This window comes from Pelophylax lessonae, assembly GCF_965119305.1.
Source record: "Pelophylax lessonae genome assembly, chromosome: 3".
Lineage (NCBI taxonomy): Eukaryota > Metazoa > Chordata > Amphibia > Anura > Ranidae > Pelophylax > Pelophylax lessonae.
The window spans coordinates 232,076,904-232,097,509 of NC_138770.1; the positions used below are offsets into that span (position 1 = coordinate 232,076,904).

At 45.7% G+C, this 20,606-nt stretch overlaps 1 protein-coding gene across 1 annotated transcript in view; it reads left to right on the forward strand.

The window, feature by feature from the left end:
* The window catches only part of RHBDD1 (rhomboid domain containing 1), a 108,838-nt gene that overhangs the window by 40,445 nt on the left and 47,787 nt on the right, over nucleotides 1–20,606 (forward strand). The window lies entirely within an intron of this gene.

Genomic DNA, 20,606 nt, shown 5'->3' on the forward strand with positions numbered 1-20,606 from the left:
ACAACAATTGCGGCATCATCACAAATATTCAATGCAATACATTACAGCTAGCTTGGCATTGTCATTGATGCCCAGAAATCCCAAAGGGTATTGAACGATGTCAACTGCATATGATTAATAGCAATGGCCTTCTCAAATTGGTAATTAGATTTGAGTAACAGCACTGCTTCTAGTAGATTTGGTGCTGCTAGACTTCGCCATTTACGCAGTATAACTGTCCTAGCAGCAAGGAGAACATGAGTAACCCAGGGTCTGAAATGAGGTGCAATATTGTGTATCCCTATGTGTAGTAGGGCTAGGGCTGGGGAAGGCAACAGTATGCAACCTGTGTGCGAGGATATATACGAGAAGACTTGGTTCCAGTAGCTCAACAAGGACGGACATGACCACAACACATGAACCAAGGTTCCTACTTGTGAACAATCCCACCAGCATAATTGGGAGTGGGAGGGTGAGAATCCTGCTAACCGGTAAGGTGTATAGTACCACCTGTTCGTTATCTTTTGGGTCATCTCCCAGTGATTTGCACAGTGGGTGAATTTGTAGATCGCCTGAATGGCCTTTTTCCAGTGTAGGATGGGAAAGGTTTTGCCGAGATCTCTATCCCATTTGAACATATGGGCGGTTTTATGGAAAGCGGTGTTATCTAGTAACGCATCATAATAGTGTGAAAGTTTAGGATGTTTAGTAGTTGGCGATGTGAGAATATCCCACAGCTGCCCGTCAATGGGAAGTGTACGGAGAGGGTGTTTTGACAAGAAATGCGTAATGCGGACTAGGTGAAAATATAGGTGGCTTGGGAGAGTATTCTGTTTGATCAAGTCCGGGACAGAAATGAGAGACCCATCTTTGTAGAAGGAGTGTATAGAAGTAATATTCCCTTGCATTAACAAGTGTATGGGTAAGTCGGGTATGAAGGAGCTCAGAAGTGTAACTGGTAAGTTCGTAGTGCTAAGCACATCCCGCTCGCTTGATGGGCGTGGAGAGCGACGCCAAACCCGCAAGGAAGCTTGAATGGTGGGAGAGGAGCCAGAAATGTCCCACTCCCTCCATTTGTCGCTTAAGAGAAATAGTTTAAGATCCGCAACAGGAGCTGTGTCCCTCTCCATGTCCACCCATATAGGCGGTTCTGACGTCACTAGCCTATGACGCAGCTGGGCCAAAATTGTGGCCCTATAATAAGTGGGGACATCAGGGAGGGAAGCACCTCCAAATTGTTTTTTTCCTAATCAGAATTGATGCAGCACAGCGGGGCTGCTTGCCTTTCCATATGTAAGCTGTCATTTGTTTGGAGAATTTGTCAAGATATGTTGCGGGGAAATGAATGGGGAGCGCTCTAAATAAGTATAACAGTTGAGGCAAGATAAACATTTTATAAGAGGCCACTCTACCACTCCATGACAATAGTGGTTTACCCATGTGAGATATATCGTTAGCGATCTTCGTGATGAGCCTATGAACGTTAATTTGAAGCAATTTGGATGGGTTGGCTGGTAAGTCGATACCTAGATAGTGAATACTGTCAGTAGACCAAGGTATTGGGACAGAGGATTGGAGGACAGATTGGACATGAACAGAGACTCCAATGTTTAGGACAGTAGATTTGGATGCATTTAGTTTATAAAGGGAGACCCTGCTAAAAGATTGAAGTGTGGAGTATGCCGCCGGAAGCGATTTATCTGGGTGTGTAAGCATCAATATGACGTCATCAGCAAATAGATTAATCTTGTGATGGTAAGATGGCAGTTGGAACCCTTGAATAAGAGGATTGGATCGGATGGTCTCCGCCAGAGGTTCGATGATCAGGTTAAAGATCGTAGGGGATAGGGGACAGCCTTGCCTGGTACCGTTCGTGATAGGAAAGCTATTGGAGAGGAGACCTGAAGTATACACCTGTGCTGTCGGGGAGGAATACAAGGCTAGGATGGCTGATAGTATGGGCCCCTCAAAGCCAAATTTTTGCAAAACCGCTCTCATGTAGCCCCAATGTACCCGATCAAAAGCCTTCTCGGCGTCGAGGGTGAGAAATACAGAAGGGGTTTTGGTGATCTGGGCCAGGTGAGAGATACCCAAGAGTCTTCTTGTGGCGTCCGAGGTCTGTCTACCCGGTGTAAAACCCATTTGATCCCTATGGACCAGGGAAGGCAAAATGGCCTGGATGCGTTTGGACAGAATACGAGCGTACAGTTTGGCATCAGTGTTTAGGAGGGAAATGGGACGGAAGTTAGCCGGAGTGATGGGGTCTTTACCAGGCTTGGGCAATGATACTATATGTGCACTCAGTATATCAGTCGGTAGAGAAGAGGTCGTCATAGCTTTGTTATAGACCGCAGTCATGGCGGGACTCAGGTGTTGGATGAAAATTTGGTAAAATTTGTTGGAGAATCCATCCGGGCCGGGAGATTTGCCTTTCGGCAGGGAAGAAACACTGGAGTGGATCTCATCCGCCGTAATCGGCATATTTAGGAGGTGTAGCTGTTGTGGTGATAGGGACGGGAGAGATGCAGCCGCGAGGAAACAGTTTATGTCCTCCGGCAGTGGTTGGTGTTCAGAGGGGTTATCACGGAGGTTGTATAGAGCTCCGTAGAATTTAGCGAACTCGTTCGCTATAGTTTGTGGGTGGCTAATTTTTGCTCCCGTGGACGAATCAAGTAGATAAGGAATTCTAGATTTCGCTTGTCTGCGCTTAACTTGCTGGGCCAGGAGTTTACCAGCTTTGTTAGCTTGGCTATAATATTTTTGTTTTAGGCAGCGGAGATATCCGTCTGATTGTTCCAGAAGTAATAGCCTAAGCTCCTGTCGTAGCTTAATAAGTGCTGTGGATTTATCAGTAGTGGGGTTTTGTTTGTTGTCCGTGTCCAAGTTGTGTATGTCGCGTGTGAGGGAAGATACCTTATGGGTCCTCTGTCTCCGAAGCCGCGCCTGCTGCTGGATGCACACCCCTCTAATGAAGGCTTTTTGTGCACCCCACAGCACCCACGGGTCGGACACAGAGGGTGTATTAATATTAAAGAATTCCTGCAATTGTTTAGATATTTGGGCCTGACAATGTTTATCTTGTAGCATGCGCAAATCGCACCTCCAAATATAGGAGCCAGGGCTCCGGGCGGCCTCCTCCACGGTCAAGGTCACCGCAGCATGATCGGACCAAGTTATGTCTTCAATCGCGGAGGAGGAGGATCTATGCAACAAAGACATATCAACAAGGAATAGGTCAATGCGGGAATATGAATGGTGTCTAGCAGAGAAGAAAGAGTAGTCCCTTTCAGTGGCATGATGGCACCGCCACACATCATATATTTGTTCAGTGTGTAAAAAACTCCCCAACGAATGTGGACGGCCCTGGGGGGACGCCGAGGTATCCAACCCAGGGTCGACAACAGCGTCGAAATCTCCACAAAGAAGCAAATGACCCTTCTTAAGCTTTGATACTTGCTTGAACAACCTCCTCAAGAAGCGGGTTTGATGTGAGTTTGGTGCGTATACATTGACTAAAGGGACTAATAGGTTATTAAGTTTGCAGATCGCAATGATATACCTGCCGTCTGGGTCCAAGACAGTCTCAAGTATGCGAACTGCTAGGTTGTTCTTGAATGCTAACATGACGCCCCTCTTCTTCTCGGTGCTAGAAGCAAAAAGAGTCTGCGAGAAGTCACGGTGCTTGCAATTAGGCTGGTTACCCATTTGAAAACGCGTTTCTTGAACTGCGAGAACATCCGCTTTATGATTTACAGCTTCTTTCCAGAGCGATCTCCGTTTGGCGGGATGATTCAGTCCATTAGCGTTTATCGACAGTAGCTTAATGGTCATAGGAGACAATAGTCATTACTTGACCGTAATCGTAGATACAAAGGAAACCATCTTGTAGCCAAAGAGTGTGGAATGCCGAGTGGGTAGTAAAGCACACTGTTGTTGAGAAAAGCACGGTAGATGAGAACTGGGAACAATAAGGAAAAAGCAAAAAGGAAGAAGGGTAAAAAAAGGATCGTCTCAGCAGTCCGGGAGCAAGAGATCTCGCTAACATGCTGAGAGAGGGCCAAAGGAAGAACATCCTTCCGAGGCCGGAAAAACATGGTCTGCTGGTATCAGAAGCGGTTGGGGCTAGCTTGCTTTGATGAAGGCCTGGAGGACCTCTTTCGGGAGGCCACCTGCCATTCTGCTTCTACTTGGCGCATAGGAGAGAGGTCAGAGGTAGACGGTTGATCTGCAGGTAGGATATTCCACCGCCGTAGCATAGCAATGCCCTCCTCCAGAGACCGTATGGGCGTCGTGGAGTTGCCATATGTCACCAGGAGAGTCGCAGGATATCTCCACTTGTGCTGAATTTGATGGTTCCGCAATGCTTTGGTAATGGTGGAGAGGTTCCGCCTAGCTTGTAATGTATGTTTGGACAGGTCAGGCAAGAGTATCGCGGCACTGTAAGGTTTGTAAGATCTTATCCTTGGCGTGAAAAAAATGGACCCTCAGTAGTACGTCTCTTGGCACTTCTCCTGCCAGGAAAGAAGGTTTGGGCATCCGGTGAATCCTGTCAATGAGAAGTTCTTGAGCAGAGAGAGAAGGGACCAATAGCTTGAAAAGAGAGGAGAAATGTTGTAAAAGTTGATCAGGGAGGACCGATTCAGGGATTCCTCTCAGCTTAATGTTGTTACGTCTGGAGCGGTCCTCCAGATCTGCCACTTTGCTTTTAAGCCAGGAAATCTCCTCCGTTTGGGTATTTAGGCGGTCAATTACAGAGTTGATGGAGTCAGCGTGAGTGTTAACCGATTGAACTAGATCAATTCTAGAGCCCAGGGATGCGATCTCCGCGGTTATCTGTTGTGTCTGCAGGTGCATGTCAGCCTGCATGGATGCTCTCAATGTGAAAAGCAGTTCCTTCATGCTGGATTCCGTGATGGGATTCCCCCCTGTGGAACAGGAGCTTATGATGTCAGTAGAAGGAGCCTGCATAGGAGGAGAAGCCATGTTTGGGGCTGTAGTGTCCATACCTGTGCTGGCCTGTAGGAATGGCGGAGAGTCCCTTCGCTGTTTATTCTTCACAGGGCTCCGAGAGGAAGGTGATGGTGGAGAAGGGGAACCGGACGATTGACCGCTGTCCGGGTTTCCTATCATGCGGCGGTGCGGTGATATCGGGAGAGGAGGCAGTTTCTCCAGCAGTCCGGTCCCTGATTTGCCACCTTGCAAGCCGTTCGGTCCTCCGCCGCCATGTTGGCGAAGACCAGGACTCTGGGAGACGAAGAAGCCGGACAGCTTGTTAAGTTGCCCGGTCTTCTTCTTCGGTTTGGTCATCCCTGCTGGTACAGCGGAGAATTACCGATGCGGGAAGCTGGCGTCCGATGCGGTAGCTGCCTAGTAGCGGCGGTTTTTCCGGGTGGCCTCACGGAGCTGGCTCAGAACACAGCCATCTTCCGTGCGGTAGCCACGCCCTCTAGGTAAGATGTTTCCTGTATTTGGTTACCAGGTTTGCACACCTCCTCAGGAGGCATTTTGGTCCACTCTTCTTTACAGATCTTCTCTAAATCCTTAAGGTTTCCGTGTGTGTGTGTGTGTGTGTGTGTGTGTCTGTGTGTGTGTGTGTGTGTGTGTATATACAGTGCCTTGCGAAAGTATTCGGCCCCCTTGAACTTCGCGACCTTTTGCCATATTTCAGGCTTCAAACATAAAGATATAACACTGTGTAATTTTTTGTGAAGAATCAACAAGTGGGACACAATCATTAAGTGGAACGAAATTTATTGGATATTTCAAACTTTTTTAACAAATAAAAAAACTGAAAAATTGGGCGTGCAAAATTATTCAGCCCCCTTAAGTTAATACTTAACGTAGCGCCACCTTTTGCTGCGATTACAGCTGTAAGTCGCTTGGGGTATGTCTCTATCAGTTTTGCACATTGAGAGACTGAAATTTTTGCCCATTCCTCCTTGCAAAACAGCTCGAGCTCAGTGACGTTGGATGGAGAGCGTTTGTGAACAGCAGTTTTTAGGTCTTTCCACAGATTCTCGTTTGGATTTAGGTCTGGACTTTGACTTGGCCATTCTAACACCTGGATATGTTTATTTGTGAACCATTCCATTGTAGATTTTGCTTTATGTTTTGGATCATTGTCTTGTTGGAAGACAAATCTCCGTCCCAGTCTCAGGTCTTTTGCAGACTCCATCAGGTTTTCTTCCAGAATGGTCCTGTATTTGGCTCCATCCATCTTCCCATCAATTTGAACCATCTTCCCTGTCCCTGCTGAAGAAAAGCAGGCCCAAACCATGATGCTTCCACCACCATGTTTGACAGTGGGGATGGTGTGTTCAGGGTGATGAGCTGTGTTGCTTTTACGCCAAACAACGTTTTGCATTGTTGCCAAAAAGTTTGATTTTGGTTTCATCTGACCAGAGCACCTTCTTCCACATGTTTGTGTCTCCCAGGTGGCTTGTGGCAAATTTTAAACGACACTTTTTATGGATGAAAATTAAGAAATGGCTTTCTTCTTGCCACTCTTCCATAAAGGTCAGATTTGTGCAGTATACGACTGATTGTTGTCCTATGGACAGAGTCTCCCACCTCAGCTGTAGATCTCTGCAGTTCATCCAGAGTGATCATGGGCCTATTGGCTGCATCTCTGATCAGTCTTCTCCTTGTATGAGCTGAAAGTTTAGAGGGACGGACAGGTCTTCGTAGATTTGCAGTGGTCTGATACTCCTTCCATTTCAATATTATCGCTTGCACAGTGCTCCTTGGGATGTTTAAAGCTTGGGAAATCTTTTTGTATCCAAATCCGGCTTTAAACTTCTCCACAACAGTATCTCGGACCTGTCTGGTGTGTTCCTTGTTCTTCATGATGCTCTCTGTGCTTTAACCACTTCAGTACAGGGCACTTTCACCCCCTTCCTGCCCAGGCCAATTTTAAGCTTTTAGCGCTGTTGCATTTTGAATGACAATTGCGCGGTCATTCAACACTATACCTAAACCACATATATGTCATTTTCCCCCCACAAATAGAGCTTTCTTTTGGTGGTATTTGATCACCGCAAGGTTTTTTCTTTTTTGCTAAACAAATAAAAAAAAGACCGAAAAGTTTGAAAAAAAAAAGTTTTTTTGTTTGCTATACAATTTTGTAAATTAAATAAGTTTTTTCCTGCACTGATGAGCACTGAGGCTGCACTGGTGAGGAGGCACTGGTGAGGAGGCACTGATGGGGTGGCACTGATATGCGGCACTGATAGGCGGCACTGATAGGCGACACTGATAGGCGGAACTGATGGGCACTGATATGTGGCACTGATAGGTAGCAAGCACTGATATGCAGCATTGGTGGTCACTGATAGGCGGCACTGCTGGGCACTGATAGGCGGCACTAATGGGCACTGATAGGCGGCACTGGTGGGCACTGATAGGCGGCACTGGTTGGCACTGATGGGCACTAATGAGCACTGATAGGCGGCACTGGTGGGCAATTATGGGCACTGGTGGGCGGTACTGATAGATGGCAATGATGGGCACTGGTGGGCAGCACTGATGGGGAGGGCACTGGCGGGCAGCACTGATGGGGAGGGCACTGGGGGGCTCCCTGGTGGCCATAGTGGGCATCCCTGGGGTCATGGGTGGGCATCCCTGGGGTCATGGGTGGGCATCCCTGGTGGTTCTAGTGGCATCCCCCCCCCCCCGAGGGTCTGCGCTGGTAATCAATGATCTGATTACCAGTGCAGACCCCCCTGTCAGGGGAGCCGCAGATCGGCGCTCCTTTACTCGTGCCTGTCAGGCACGTACTGAGGAAAGCCGATCAACGACTCTTCCTGTGTACTATGTGACCAGCCGTGATTGGACATGGCTGGTCACATGGTAAAGAGCCTACGTCACCGATCGCCGCTCTGCGCGCCCCCCCCCCTCCCCCCCCCCCCCGGTGGCGCGCAGAGCGCATTATCCTGCCGCCGTCATATGACGTCCGGTCAGGATAATGCAACCACATTCCCGCCGTCAATCGCCTATAGGGTGGGAATGTGGTTAAATGGACCTCTGGGACTATCACAGTGCAGGTGCATTTATACGGAGACTTGATTACACACAGGTGGATTCTATTTATCATCATTAGTCATTTAGGTCAACATTGGATCATTCAGAGATCCTCACTGAACTTCTGGAGAGAGTTGCTTCACTGAAAGTAATGGGGCTGAATAATTTTACACGCCCAATTTTTCAGTTTTTTATTTGTTAACAAAGTTTGAAATATCCAATAAATTTCGTTCCACTTCATGATTGGGTCCCACTTGTTGATTCTTCACAAAAAATTAGTTTTATATCTTTGTTTGAAGCCTGAAATGTGGCAAAAGGTCGCAAAGTTCAAGGGGGCCGAATACTTTCGCAAGGCACTGTATATGTGTTTAAGTTTTGGGGTGCACGACCCAATACAATAGGCTGTGCACACCTATGCCTATCTATTTTTCAGAGAGCCAACAATCTCTATACAAAATGTGTATATTTTACGTCATACATAAATTGATTTAGAAAACATGCAATTTTATTTTTGGAAAACAGAAACCCAACTGCACTGTTCTACAATTGTAATCAAGATTAAAATGAATGTTATAGAAACCACAACTTAAAAATAAACCATTATCCTTGCCAGCTGGCTGCTTGCCACTTAAAACATAGATAACTATAATTTTATTTTTTTAACACAGTAAAGACGATCCCCAGATATTTTTTATTGCATGTTCTTGTCTATATAAATTAATCATTTTTTTTATTATATATATTCATTTTGAATTAGCAGTAGGTGTCCTGAGGCAAGTTTCTTGGTGGGCCTATCAACACTAATCTAAATATTGGTCTGGTCTGTTAGATGTGACATGCTATATGTTTACCATAGCATAAAGCAGATAGGATGCACTGAAAGCCTGGGGGATTTTTATTCCTTCAAGAAAGCAGAACAGAGTATGAGGATTTAAAATAAAAGTGGAAGTACACTGCTCAAAAAAATTTAAGGAACACTTTTTAACCAGAGTATAGCATCGTCAGTTAAACTCCTCGAATATTGATCTGGTCAGTTAAGTAGCAGAGGGAGTTGTTAATCAGTTTCAGCTGCTTTCATGTTAATGAAATTATCAACCAGTGCACTAGATGGGCAACAATGAGACGACCTCCAAAACAGGAATGGTTTTACAGGTGGAAGCCACTGACATTTTTTTTCCCTACTCTGTCTGTTTTTCACTAGTTTTGCATTTGGCTAGCCTCAGTGTCACTACTGGTAGCATTAGGCAAAACCTGGACCCTATAGAGGTTGCACAGGCAGTCCAATACCTCCAGGATGGCACAGCAATACGTGCCATTTCCAGAAGGTTTGCTGTGTGTCCCAGCACAGTCTCAAGAGCATGGAGGAGCTTCGAGGAGACAGGCAGTTACTCTAAGAGAGCTGAACAGGGTCATAGAAGGTCCTTACCCATCAGCAGGACTGGTATCTGCTCCTTTGTGCAAGGAGGAACAGGATGAGCACTGCTAGAGCCCTACAAAATGACCTCCAGCAGGCCACTGTGTGAATGTCTCTGACCAAACAATCAGAAAAAGACTTCATGAGGGTGGCCTGAGGGCCCAACGTCATCTATTGGGCCCTCTGCTCACTGCCTGCCATTTGTCATTGAGCACCAGAATTGGCAGGTCCGCCACTGGCACCCTGTGCTTTTCACAGATGAGAGCAGGTTCACCCTAAGCGCATGTGACAGACGTCAAAGGGTCTGGAGAAACCATGGATTAAGTTATGCTTCCTGTAACATCATTCAGCATGACCAGTTTGGTGGTGGGTCAGTGATGGTCTAGGGAGGCATATCCATGGAGGCCCCCTCAGACCCCTACAGGCTAGACAATGGCACCCTGAATGCCATTAGGTATTGGGATGAAATCCTCGGACCCATTGTCACACCCTACGCTGGTGCAGTGGGTCCTGGGTTCCTCCTGGTGCACGACAATGCCCAGCCTTGTGTGGTGAGAGTATACAGCTAGTTCCTCGAGGATGAAGAAATTGATAACATTGAATGGCCCCCTTGCTCGCCTGACCTAAATCCAATAGAACACCTCTAGGACATATCCCAGTACACCATCCTTCGTCTCATTAGGAGCATACCCTGATTGGGTCAGGCATGCATACAAGCATGTGGGGGCCATACAAACTAGAGATAGACCGATTATAGGCAAGGCCGATATACACTTTCCCTGATATATCGATATTGGCTCCGGGACTGGCCGATATTGCTGATATTTTTGTGACGTCATTCTCCCTTCTTAGGCCGCCTCCCTCGCCTTGGACAGCCTCGTCTGGAGTCGGGACTAGTCTCGTGGGAGTGTTTCACAGCCATACACCCACCCACAGCAGCCCGGTGCCAGCCAGCCACCCACATCCACAGGCCCTGTACCAGCCAGCCACAGGCACTGTAGCAGTGAGCCAGCCAGCCACCCACAGGCCCTGTACCTGCTAGCCACAGGCACTGTACCAGCCAGCCAGCCACCCACAGGCCCTGTACCAGCCAGCCACCCACAGCCCATGTGCCAGCCAGCCACCCACCCACCACAGGCTGCCAGCCAGCCACCCACCACAGGGTGCCGAGCAGCCAGCCACCCACCACAGGGTGCCAGACAGCCAGCTACCCACAGACAGGGTGCCAGACAGCCAGCCACCCACAGGCCCTCTACCAGCCAGCCACAGGCACTGTACCAGCCAGCTGCCCACAGGCCCTGTACCAGCCAGCCACCCACAATCCCTGTGCCAGCCACCCACCTACCACAGGGTGCCAGCCACCCACCACAGGGTGCCAGCCAGCCAGCCATCCACCACAGGGTGCCAGCCAGCCAGCCATCCACCACAGGGTGCCAGCCAGCCAGCCATCCACCACAGGGTGCCAGCCAGCCATCCACCACAGGGTGTCACACAGCCAGCCACCAACCACAGGGTGCCAGACAGCCAGCCATTAAGTATTAAACAAAAATTAACATGTTCAGTACCAGATTTGTGTCAAAAATTGTCTTTATTTTTCAAAACTTTGTGACCAAAATATCGGTATTGGTGTCGGCCCTGAAAAAAATATATCGGTCTATCCCTAATACAAACTACTGAGTACCATTTTGAGTTGCTGCAATGAAATTTCATCAACCTGGACTAGCCTGCTCCATCATTTTTTAACTTTGATTTTCGGGGGGGGGGGGGGGGGGCTTTGAATTCAGACCTCTGTAGGTTGATCATTTTCATTTCCTATAAACGATATGGCATCCTTTCAATCCTAACACATTACCCAGTCCATATCAGTATAGATATCCAGCATGATATTTTTCCCCATTGAGATCTCATGTGATTTAAGTGTTCCTTTAAAGAAATTGTAAAGTCTCGTCTTTTTTTTAAAATAACAAACATGTTATACTTACCTGCTCTGTGCAGTTGGTTTTGCATAGGGCGCCCTGGATCCTCCTCTTCTCAAGTCCCTAATTCCTTCTCCTGGCCCCTCCCTCCTATCGAGTGCTCCCACAGCAAGCAGCTTGCTATGAAGGCACCCGATCCAAGCTGCAGCTCTGTGTGTCCGTTCAGACACAGAGCTGTTGTTCAGTCCTACCCCCTCTCTCTCTTAAATGGCTCACTGACTTTGACAGCCGTGGGAGCCAATGGCGCCGAGCCAATCAGGAGGGAGAGTCCCAGGACAGCTGAGGAACTCGTGGTTATTGCTGGACAAAGAGGGGGCTCAGCTAAGTATTAGGGGGGCTGAGCGTGGCTGCCACACACAGAAGGCTTTTTATCTTAATGCATTAAGATAAAAAAAACCTTCCTGACTTTACAACTCCTTTTTAATTTTTTGAGCAGTGAATATATAATGTATACAATGTATAATCGTTTTGTATTTAGTTATGTATTTCTTTAGTATCTCTGTAGCCTAAGATAGGTGTCACCTGTAGTATAAAATATACATGCACACAGTATGTCTGATGCTGGTCTAGCTATAGTTGATAAACTTAAAACATTTTGTGGATGGAAGTGCATACATGAAGGATTCTTATTACTAGACTCCCAGCTTAAACTAGTATTAAACCTAAAATCAATTATTTATTATATTGCAGCTTAGCAATTCTTATTATTATATGTGATGGCTGCATTCGTTTTCTTTTTCTAGGCTTTCTTTCTTTTATTTTTATCAGGTGATCTGACCAGTAATGCCCTGTACACACGTACCGATTGTCGGCCGTAAATATTCGGCCGACGACCGATCGGCCGATTGTAGGCTTGTTAGTATAATGCTTCCGACAGCCGACAGCGCATTTTCGGCCGAACAGAATCTGTCGTGCAAGCATTAAAATTTTTGTTGGCCAACACCAGAACGGCCGATTGTTCGCCAGTCAGTACAGATTTCGGCCGACAGACAGCAGATTTGCAAGACTGGGCATGCTCCGAAAAGAAAAAACACACGGAAAGTTAACCATCACATGACATCACTTCTGCAGTCGGCTGTTGTTGGCCGTCAAAATTCGTGTGCAGTCTTTTGCAGTTTTCAACAGACACGATAGCCCTGGACAAAAGACGGCCGATCATTTGGCCGACGATCGGTACGTGTGTACGGGGCTTTAGTCTGTTGCTTTTCAACAGAACAAGCTCTCCTGCAAATTTAGCAGTTAGATTGTTGAGACAAAGACAAACCATTTACCACTGGCAGGGGTACTCATAATGATCAGAATGTATTTATTCTTGTAAATCCTTTATCCTAAAAGAAAAAAAAACTGTTAATGTAACTGCAGTGTGAGCTGGAGCTTGGCTTTAATTTGTTAGTGTATCTAAATCTGCTTGTCCATCGAACACAACACCCCCCCCCAGACTGACAATGCTGCTGTCAACAAAATATGCATTAATTCAAACTGGTTGGCACAATCATGACTGCTACAGTTGTTTATACATTTTCTGTACCTTTGTCAAATAGAGCACCTTGTGTTAAAGAGGTTGTAAACACCAAAAAATAAATGTTTTCTTTTTGCAACCTGAAAGAGAAACTCATAATGAGCTAGTATGCACCGCATACTAGCTCATTATGAAATACTTGCCTTAGAACGAGCCCCCGCCGTGCCGTCCGCTTACCTGTATGACGGGCGACATATCCAGTCGCCCGTCTTCCGGGATCGCGGCATCCGGCCATCTGATTGGCCGGAGCCGCGGTGACGTCACTCCCGCGCGCGGGAGCCGACGGTCACGGACTAAGATTGGGATGCCATTAAAGTTCATATGTGTGTTTGTGTAAAGGCAGGTGTCCCAATACTTTTGATAATATACAGCCATCAGCCATAACTTATGACCACAGACAGGTAAAGTGAATTACATTGATTATCATGGTACAATGGCATCTGTAAAGCCTAGTACACACACAGGCTGAATTTAGGGTGGCATCGGACAGTTCAATAGAAACCGGCCTACCTTCAACCCGCGTGTGCCGCAGCCAGTCTCCAGAAGCCGACCAGCCGATCAGCTGGCTTCTGTCAACGGGGCATGACCGAAAAAGGTCTGCCGATCGGCTCTAGATCAGTGCTCTCCTACAATGGCTGAGAATGCTAATCGGAGTGTTCTGACAGGGGGCTGCCTCCAGCAGGGGAGATTGCTGTATAAACGTCAGATAGTTGAACGGAAAAATAGATAATTGGAACGAAAAAAAATTAGTGTGTACAAGGCTTACATCAGTGGGATATATTAAGATGCAAGTAAACATGCCCCTGAAGTTGAGGTGTTGAAAGCAGAAAAAATGGGCATTGCAATTTGTTGTGTATGGGCTGTGCAGTCGCAGACTGGTCAAGTTGCGTTTCCTGACCCGTGTCCACAGTCAAAATGCCTACAATGGGCAGGTGAACATGAACACTAGACTACAGTGCAATGGAATAAGATGGCCTGATCTGATAAATTACACTTTCTTTTACATAATGTGGGTGGCCGGGTGCATGTCTGTTGGTTGCTGGGAAAGAGATGGCACCAAGATGCAGTATGGGAAGAAGGTAAGCTATTGGAGGCAGTGTGATGCTTTGGGCAATGTTCTGCTGGGAAACCTTGGGTCCTGCCATTCATGTGGATGTTACTTGTCACATACCACCTCCCTAAACAATTTTGCTCACCAAGTACACCCCTTCATGGAAACGGTATTCCCTGATGGCAGCGTCCACACTGCAAAATGGTTAAAGATACAGTTTGAGGAAAGCGATGAGTTTGAAGTGTTGACTTGGCTTCCAAATTCTCCAGATCTCAATCCAATTAGGTGTGTCTATGGGATGTGCTGGAAAAGCAAGTCCGATCCATTGAGGCCCCACCTCCCAACTTACAGGACTTAAAGGATCTGCTACTGGCAGCTTGGTACCAGATACCACAGCTTACCATCAGAGGTCTAGTGGTGGCAAATGGGGCTGTTATGGTGGCAAAAGGAGACCTATTTAATATTAGGTGGGTGGTCATTAAAGTGTTTGTTACCCCAACACTTCATATTCCTGATATGCATCTGCTGGACCATGTACTTGTATGAGAAAGTATCATGTTCCCTTTGTATTGCTTCCTTGTGTGAAATCCCTGGTGTTCCTCCCAGTCCCTCAGCTTTTCTATTAAAACTGACCACCCTAAGCAGGACAGCACACTGTGGTCAGTTCTCTAGATATGCTGGGAACTTAGGCTGCTCTCCTCCAATGGTCAGACTTGCCCTGACACATCCCTCCCCCCTTCACAGCTATTCACTGGGAAGCTCAGTGTTCTGCTGCCTCTCCTCCCCCAGCTCTTATGCAGCTGAGAACAGAGGGAATGTGATCATTTATAAAAGAGGGGAAAATGGTATTTAAAATGTATTGTATTTTTATATCTATACAAACATGTTTGCCTTTCATTTCTATTTTAAACTAAATGGGTTGTTTTACAAGGTGATCGTTTACACTTTAACCACTTGCCGACCGCTCACTCGAGCTCTACTGCGGAAAAGTGGGTAGTTATCGTCCAGCGACGTAGACCTACGTCGCTGGACTCCTCCTCTTGTAGGCGGCGCATGCGCGCCGCCGGAGGCTCGCTCCCGCTGTATTCAGTCACAGCGAGAGTCGGGCCAGGGGAGGAGCGGCGGCGATCGCCGCTGCTCTTCCCCGATCGTCGGGGGAATCGAGTTTGGAGATCCGCCCGCTTGTGTAAACAAAGCGGGCAGATCTCCTAAGTGACAGATAGCTGAACCTGTGATCTGTCCTTGTGTCACTCAGTCACCTCCCCCCACACATGTTAGTAAGCACCAGGCATACATTAACCCCTCCCTCTCCAATAAAATTAACCCCTTCCCTGCCAGTGTCATTTTTACAGTAACAGTGCAAATTTATAGCACTGATTACTGTAGTAATGTCACTGGTACCCCCAAAAGTGTCACAAATGTCAGTCAAGGGTCCGATCTGTCCGCCGCAATGTCGCAGTCCCGCAAAAAAAATCGCAGATCGCCGCCATTACTCGTTAAAAAAAAAAACACCAAAAATGACAGAAATCTTTCCCTTAGTTAGTAAACGCAATAACTTTTGCGCAAACCAATCAAAATATGCTTATTGTGATTTTTTTTTTTTTTACCAAACATAGGTAGCAGAAAACAAATTGGCCAAAAATTTAAAAAAATTTTGATTTTTACATTTTTTTGGGGGGGAATTTCATATAAAAAAATGTGAAAAATATTGTTATTTTTTCAAAATTTACTCTCTTTTTTTGTTTATAGCACAAAAAGTAAAAATCGCACAGGTGATCACATACCACCAAAAGAAAGCTCTGTTTGTGGGAAAAAAAAGGACGTATATTTAGTTTGGGTACGGCGTCGCACGACCGCGCAATTGTCAGTTAAAGTCGCACAGTGCCGAATCGCAAAAAGTGGCCTGGACGTACAGTAAGACAGCAAAATCCTCCGATGGTAAAGTGGTTAAGTTATGGCTGATCTGTGTATGTATAAAATATTTTCTTCTGAATGAGATTGTTATTCATTAAACATCCAAATACAGGCAGTAGGTTCATAGTAGATAAACTGTTAATTCAACCCAGGCAGGAGAATAAAATTAAAATATGTTGTAAACCTGATATGAGAAATGAACAAAGCATATCCTTCTATAGCAGCATTTCTCAAACTTTTCAACACAGAGGAACCCTTGAAAAAAAATTTTTGGTTTGGTCTCGGGGAACCCCTGCTAAAAATTAAAAATCTACAACTCATGACACAGTGTGACAGTCAGTGGGAAGAATGCTCCTTACTCTTGTCTTGTCATCATTGGAAAGAATTACCCCCTTACAGATAGGTAAAAGGAACAATGGTGTCTTTGGAAAATTGCCTATTGCTCAAGGAACCCCTAGCAACCTCAGGAGGAACCCTGGTTGAGAAACCCTGCTCTATAGTGTGTACTTGGCTCAATCCAAAGCACTGAGTTTGATTTCTCTCTGCAGCCTGTCTGCTCTGCTATCTGTTTGAGTCAAGGGATGGAGGGGAATAGGGGAGTGAGCTTTAGCACAAGTCTGCGATTGACCACCTTAGCTGTGCATGTTTCCCTATGAGTTTGTGTGGATGGGGGAGTGTTCATACCCTCCATTCAGGTCTCTGGTTACAGTCAGGTCCCTCCTATATGCTCTGCAGTGAGTGACATCAGATCCCCACCCCAAGGCTGCAAGAGTGCAGAGATGCTGTGTAAAATGTGTGCTTTAGCCACTTAAGCCCCGGAAGATTTTACCCCCTTCCTGACCAGGCCCTATTTTGCGATTCGGCACTGCGTGACTTTAACGGACAATTGCGTGGTCGTGCGACGCTGTACCTAAACAAATTTGACGTCCTTTTTTTCCCACAAACAGAGCTTTCTTTTGGTGGTACTTGATCACCTGTGCGATTTTTTGATCATGCGCTATAAACAAAAAAAGAGCGTAAATTTTGAAAAAATAACAATATTTTTCACATTTTTTTTATATGAAATTCCCCCCCCCCCCCCCAAAAAAAAATGTAAAAATCTAAATTTTTTAACATTTTTGGCCAATTTTTCTGCTACATATGTTTGGTAACAAAAAAAAATCGCAATAAGCATATTTTGATTGGTTTGCGCAAAAGTTATTGCGTTTACTAACTACGGCAAAGATTTTTGTCATTTTCTTTTTTTTTTTTTAACGAGTAATGGTGGCGATCTGCGTATGCTATACATATGCACTGTTACTGTAAAAATGACACTGGCAGGGAAGGGGTTAACTTTATTGGAGAAGGAGGGGTTAAGTGTGTCCCTAGGGGCGTGTTTCTAACTGTGCAGGGATGTGGCTTTACATATAACAGCAGAGATCAACGGTCCTACATAGCAGGACCATTTGATCTCTGCTGTTACACAGGGGAGAATGACAGGCGACTGTGTTTACATTAGCCGCCTGCCTTTCTCCCTCTGTAACTGACGATCGCGAGTGACCGGCGGACATCGGTCTCCAGTTCACCCGAATTCTATTCTCTGGAGCGTTGATGCTCCACTCAGTACAGAGCAACTGTTGGGACCTATGCTGCTTTTGCATAACCTATGGCATTGCGCCAGGGCAGCATATCCCCTTACCTCCATGGCCTCACCGGCAACCTCATTCCTGTTCACGTTCAATGTCCCAGACAGCTGGACCTCGCGATTGTCTCGCCCTTGGAAGGAAATGGCCATATTCCATTTTGGACAGTTGGTGGATTTCAGAACTAGAATATTATGATCCTTTCAGGACTTGCAGGAGGCCTATGACCTACCTAGACAGGTCTTTTTTAGCTACTTACGAATTCGACATTTTGCACAATCCATTACGACTCACCTTCAATTTTCCCCTTTAACTGAGTTCGAAAAAATTTGTCTGGAGGGCCCAGCCTCCAAGGGTATGATCTCTCGTATTTACTAACTCTTGATTACACATATTGTATGTCGCCCACTGGGCCTCGGCACGGCTATATGCGAAAATGGGTGCAGGTCTTGGGTGAGGAGCTCCATTTGAGGACATGGCAACTTATTTGGTCACAGGCACTGAAGAGCTCGATCTGCACCCTGTATAAGGAGAATCAATAGAAGATCCTCCTTCATTGGTACCATACCCCGGATGTGCTCCATTCCATATATCCCTCTGCCGATCGCCGCTGCTGGTGCTGTAGTAGAGATTTAGATACATTGCATCATATCTATTGGTCTTGCCCAATAATCATCTTTCACCGGTGAATGGTTAATTCCCTCCTCCACTCCATCTTCGGGTCCTGGGTGCCTTTTCATCCCAAAACCTTCCTCCTAGATCTCTCGCCCACCTCCTTTTCCAAATTGGCTAAAAAACTCCTTGCACACGTGCTGACTGCTGCACGATGCTTAGTGGATCTAAAATGGAAAAAGCAGGACACTCCCTCGCTGTTTGAGTTGCACTCCAGGATCCGGGATGTACAGAGGATGGAATACCTGACCGCTTCATTAAATAACTCTCTTGAAGCCCATAACCATGTGTGGGAATTATGGGACATACTGGAGACGCCTCTAACCTCTGTTACCTCGACTTAATGGCACTGTGACTAGATGGTTGTCGTGGACTTCGGTGGGCTTTTGTTTTTGACATAGGTGGCTATTCGCTACTGCCCTCTCTCCCTCATCCCCCTCTATTCTTCTCTTACCTCAAACGTTTCCCTTTCTTCTCTTTTCCCTTTTCTCCCTTACCTTTATTTATTTACTTATTTAAATTTTTCTCTTTTTGTGCCTCACATTGGTTTAATTTCTAATGGGTTACACAAGGCAGTGTAGCCGATACCTGCTTGACATACAATGGTCTGGAATATTTCATATTGAGTTTGATGTTGTCGCATGATATGAATTTTATCCTCTGCTTGTATTCTCTTTACTTGTACCTCACTACAGTATGTTGTATTAGTTGATGACATTCATGTCTTTTTTTTTTTTTTTTTTTCTTCCCTTCTTTTTTATGTCGGTTTGTGCTTACTTTTGAAAATCAATAAAAATTGTTCGTTTTAAAAAAAAATCTGTCCTTTTTTCAGGCAGGTTGGCTTGGCAAGTGTAAGAAAGAACCCCTTGACAGCCTAGTGCAGCAACAGCAGCCACTTATCCAGGCAGAGCCTCCTCCTCGTCCAATGGCACGGTGTTTGCCTTTCGGCCAATCAGGAAGCGGGAGGACCCGCTCCCTGATTGGCCAGGAGGAGGATCCGTGTGACAATAGCGAATTCTCATTCGCTATTGTCACAGAATGGGCAGGTCGGGGCGCACTGCTCCGCTCCTTGGCCGCCACATCTGCGGCTGCGCGGTCCGAGCGCGGGACATTCAATTGTACTGCGCTCGGATGCGCAGAGGGATTCAGCCGGTTCTGCGAACTCGCAGAACGTTAGTAACCGGTTCTATGAGTCCCACCACTGGTTATAGTGTATCTCTAGCTAAAACCCAGTTTTAGACCTGTAGAGACAAGGAGTGAGTGAAATTCTGTCCAAAGTCATCCAAACAGTTCCCACTGAAGGAATTCCTCTTACCTACTATTCTAGTGACAACCATAAAATGTGTTTTTCACAGTACTTTCTGTCACTGTGATAATAGTGACAGAAACAAACTAAGAGAGGGCCAATCTACCCAACAGGTACACGGGCAGAAATGAAAACCTGACGCAGGTTCTGACCTTTCCTCTAACTGCCCAAAATGTTTTGTCTATAGATACACATTACTATATATAGAAGGGACACAGATAGCAATTAAAATTTACCCTTTCCAGATTCTATCCGAATAAAAAAAAAAAAAAGTCTGGGTTAGAGATTCTCTTTAAACTGTAAGTTGAAATGAAGGATTACAGTCTTTTGAACACAATCATGTAGGGCTGTAGTGTAAATAGGAATAACTTTGTCTCCATTGCACATCAAGGTTAACATTTGAGAAATGAGGAGCTGCAAGTAAGCTTTTTAGGCCCCATTCACAACTTAAGGCTGCTAAGAGTTTCAACCGTACAAAATAATATAGTAAAGGGATATAAAAGCAAGAGAAATGTTTATTCTGTACATGAAGCTATCCAAACACGAGGTTGGTGGTAATTAAAAGGTAGTATCACTTTGCTTTGGGCCTCATGACCTCACGGGTTCTGTCCCAGTTGCACACAGTGTACCCCCTGCAGTAATCCCCTAACTGTACCCTAAGCGTGTTACATTTCATTACAGTGTTCATGCATTTGTGACACAATTAATTTGATTATGGTACAAGTTGTCTCTGTGTTCATTGCTAGTTTCTTTAAGTGCTCATTTACTGTAAGGTTAAAACCTGGAGCACATTTATTTTAATTAATAGCAAAACAAATTACATGGCATATACTGAATTTCCCATGAGAAACAGCATATTATTAAACTTTTCAAAGGCTGATTAATGATTGAAAACAAATGGCTCCTGCAACTGGATAACAGAGGGTAAATTTGTAATTAGACATAGTTGATAGGCCTATGTACTAGGTGTTTAGCCCTCTAATAAATTAATTAACATCTGGAGTATAAGGGTATGTAATGCCATTTTCAAGAAGCCGTGGCTCTGGGGAACCTATTGAAAGAGTGGTGAAAAAAGGGTTGGTTTAAAAATAATGTAATTAGTAGTTATTTATCATATAACAATCTACAAAGTGC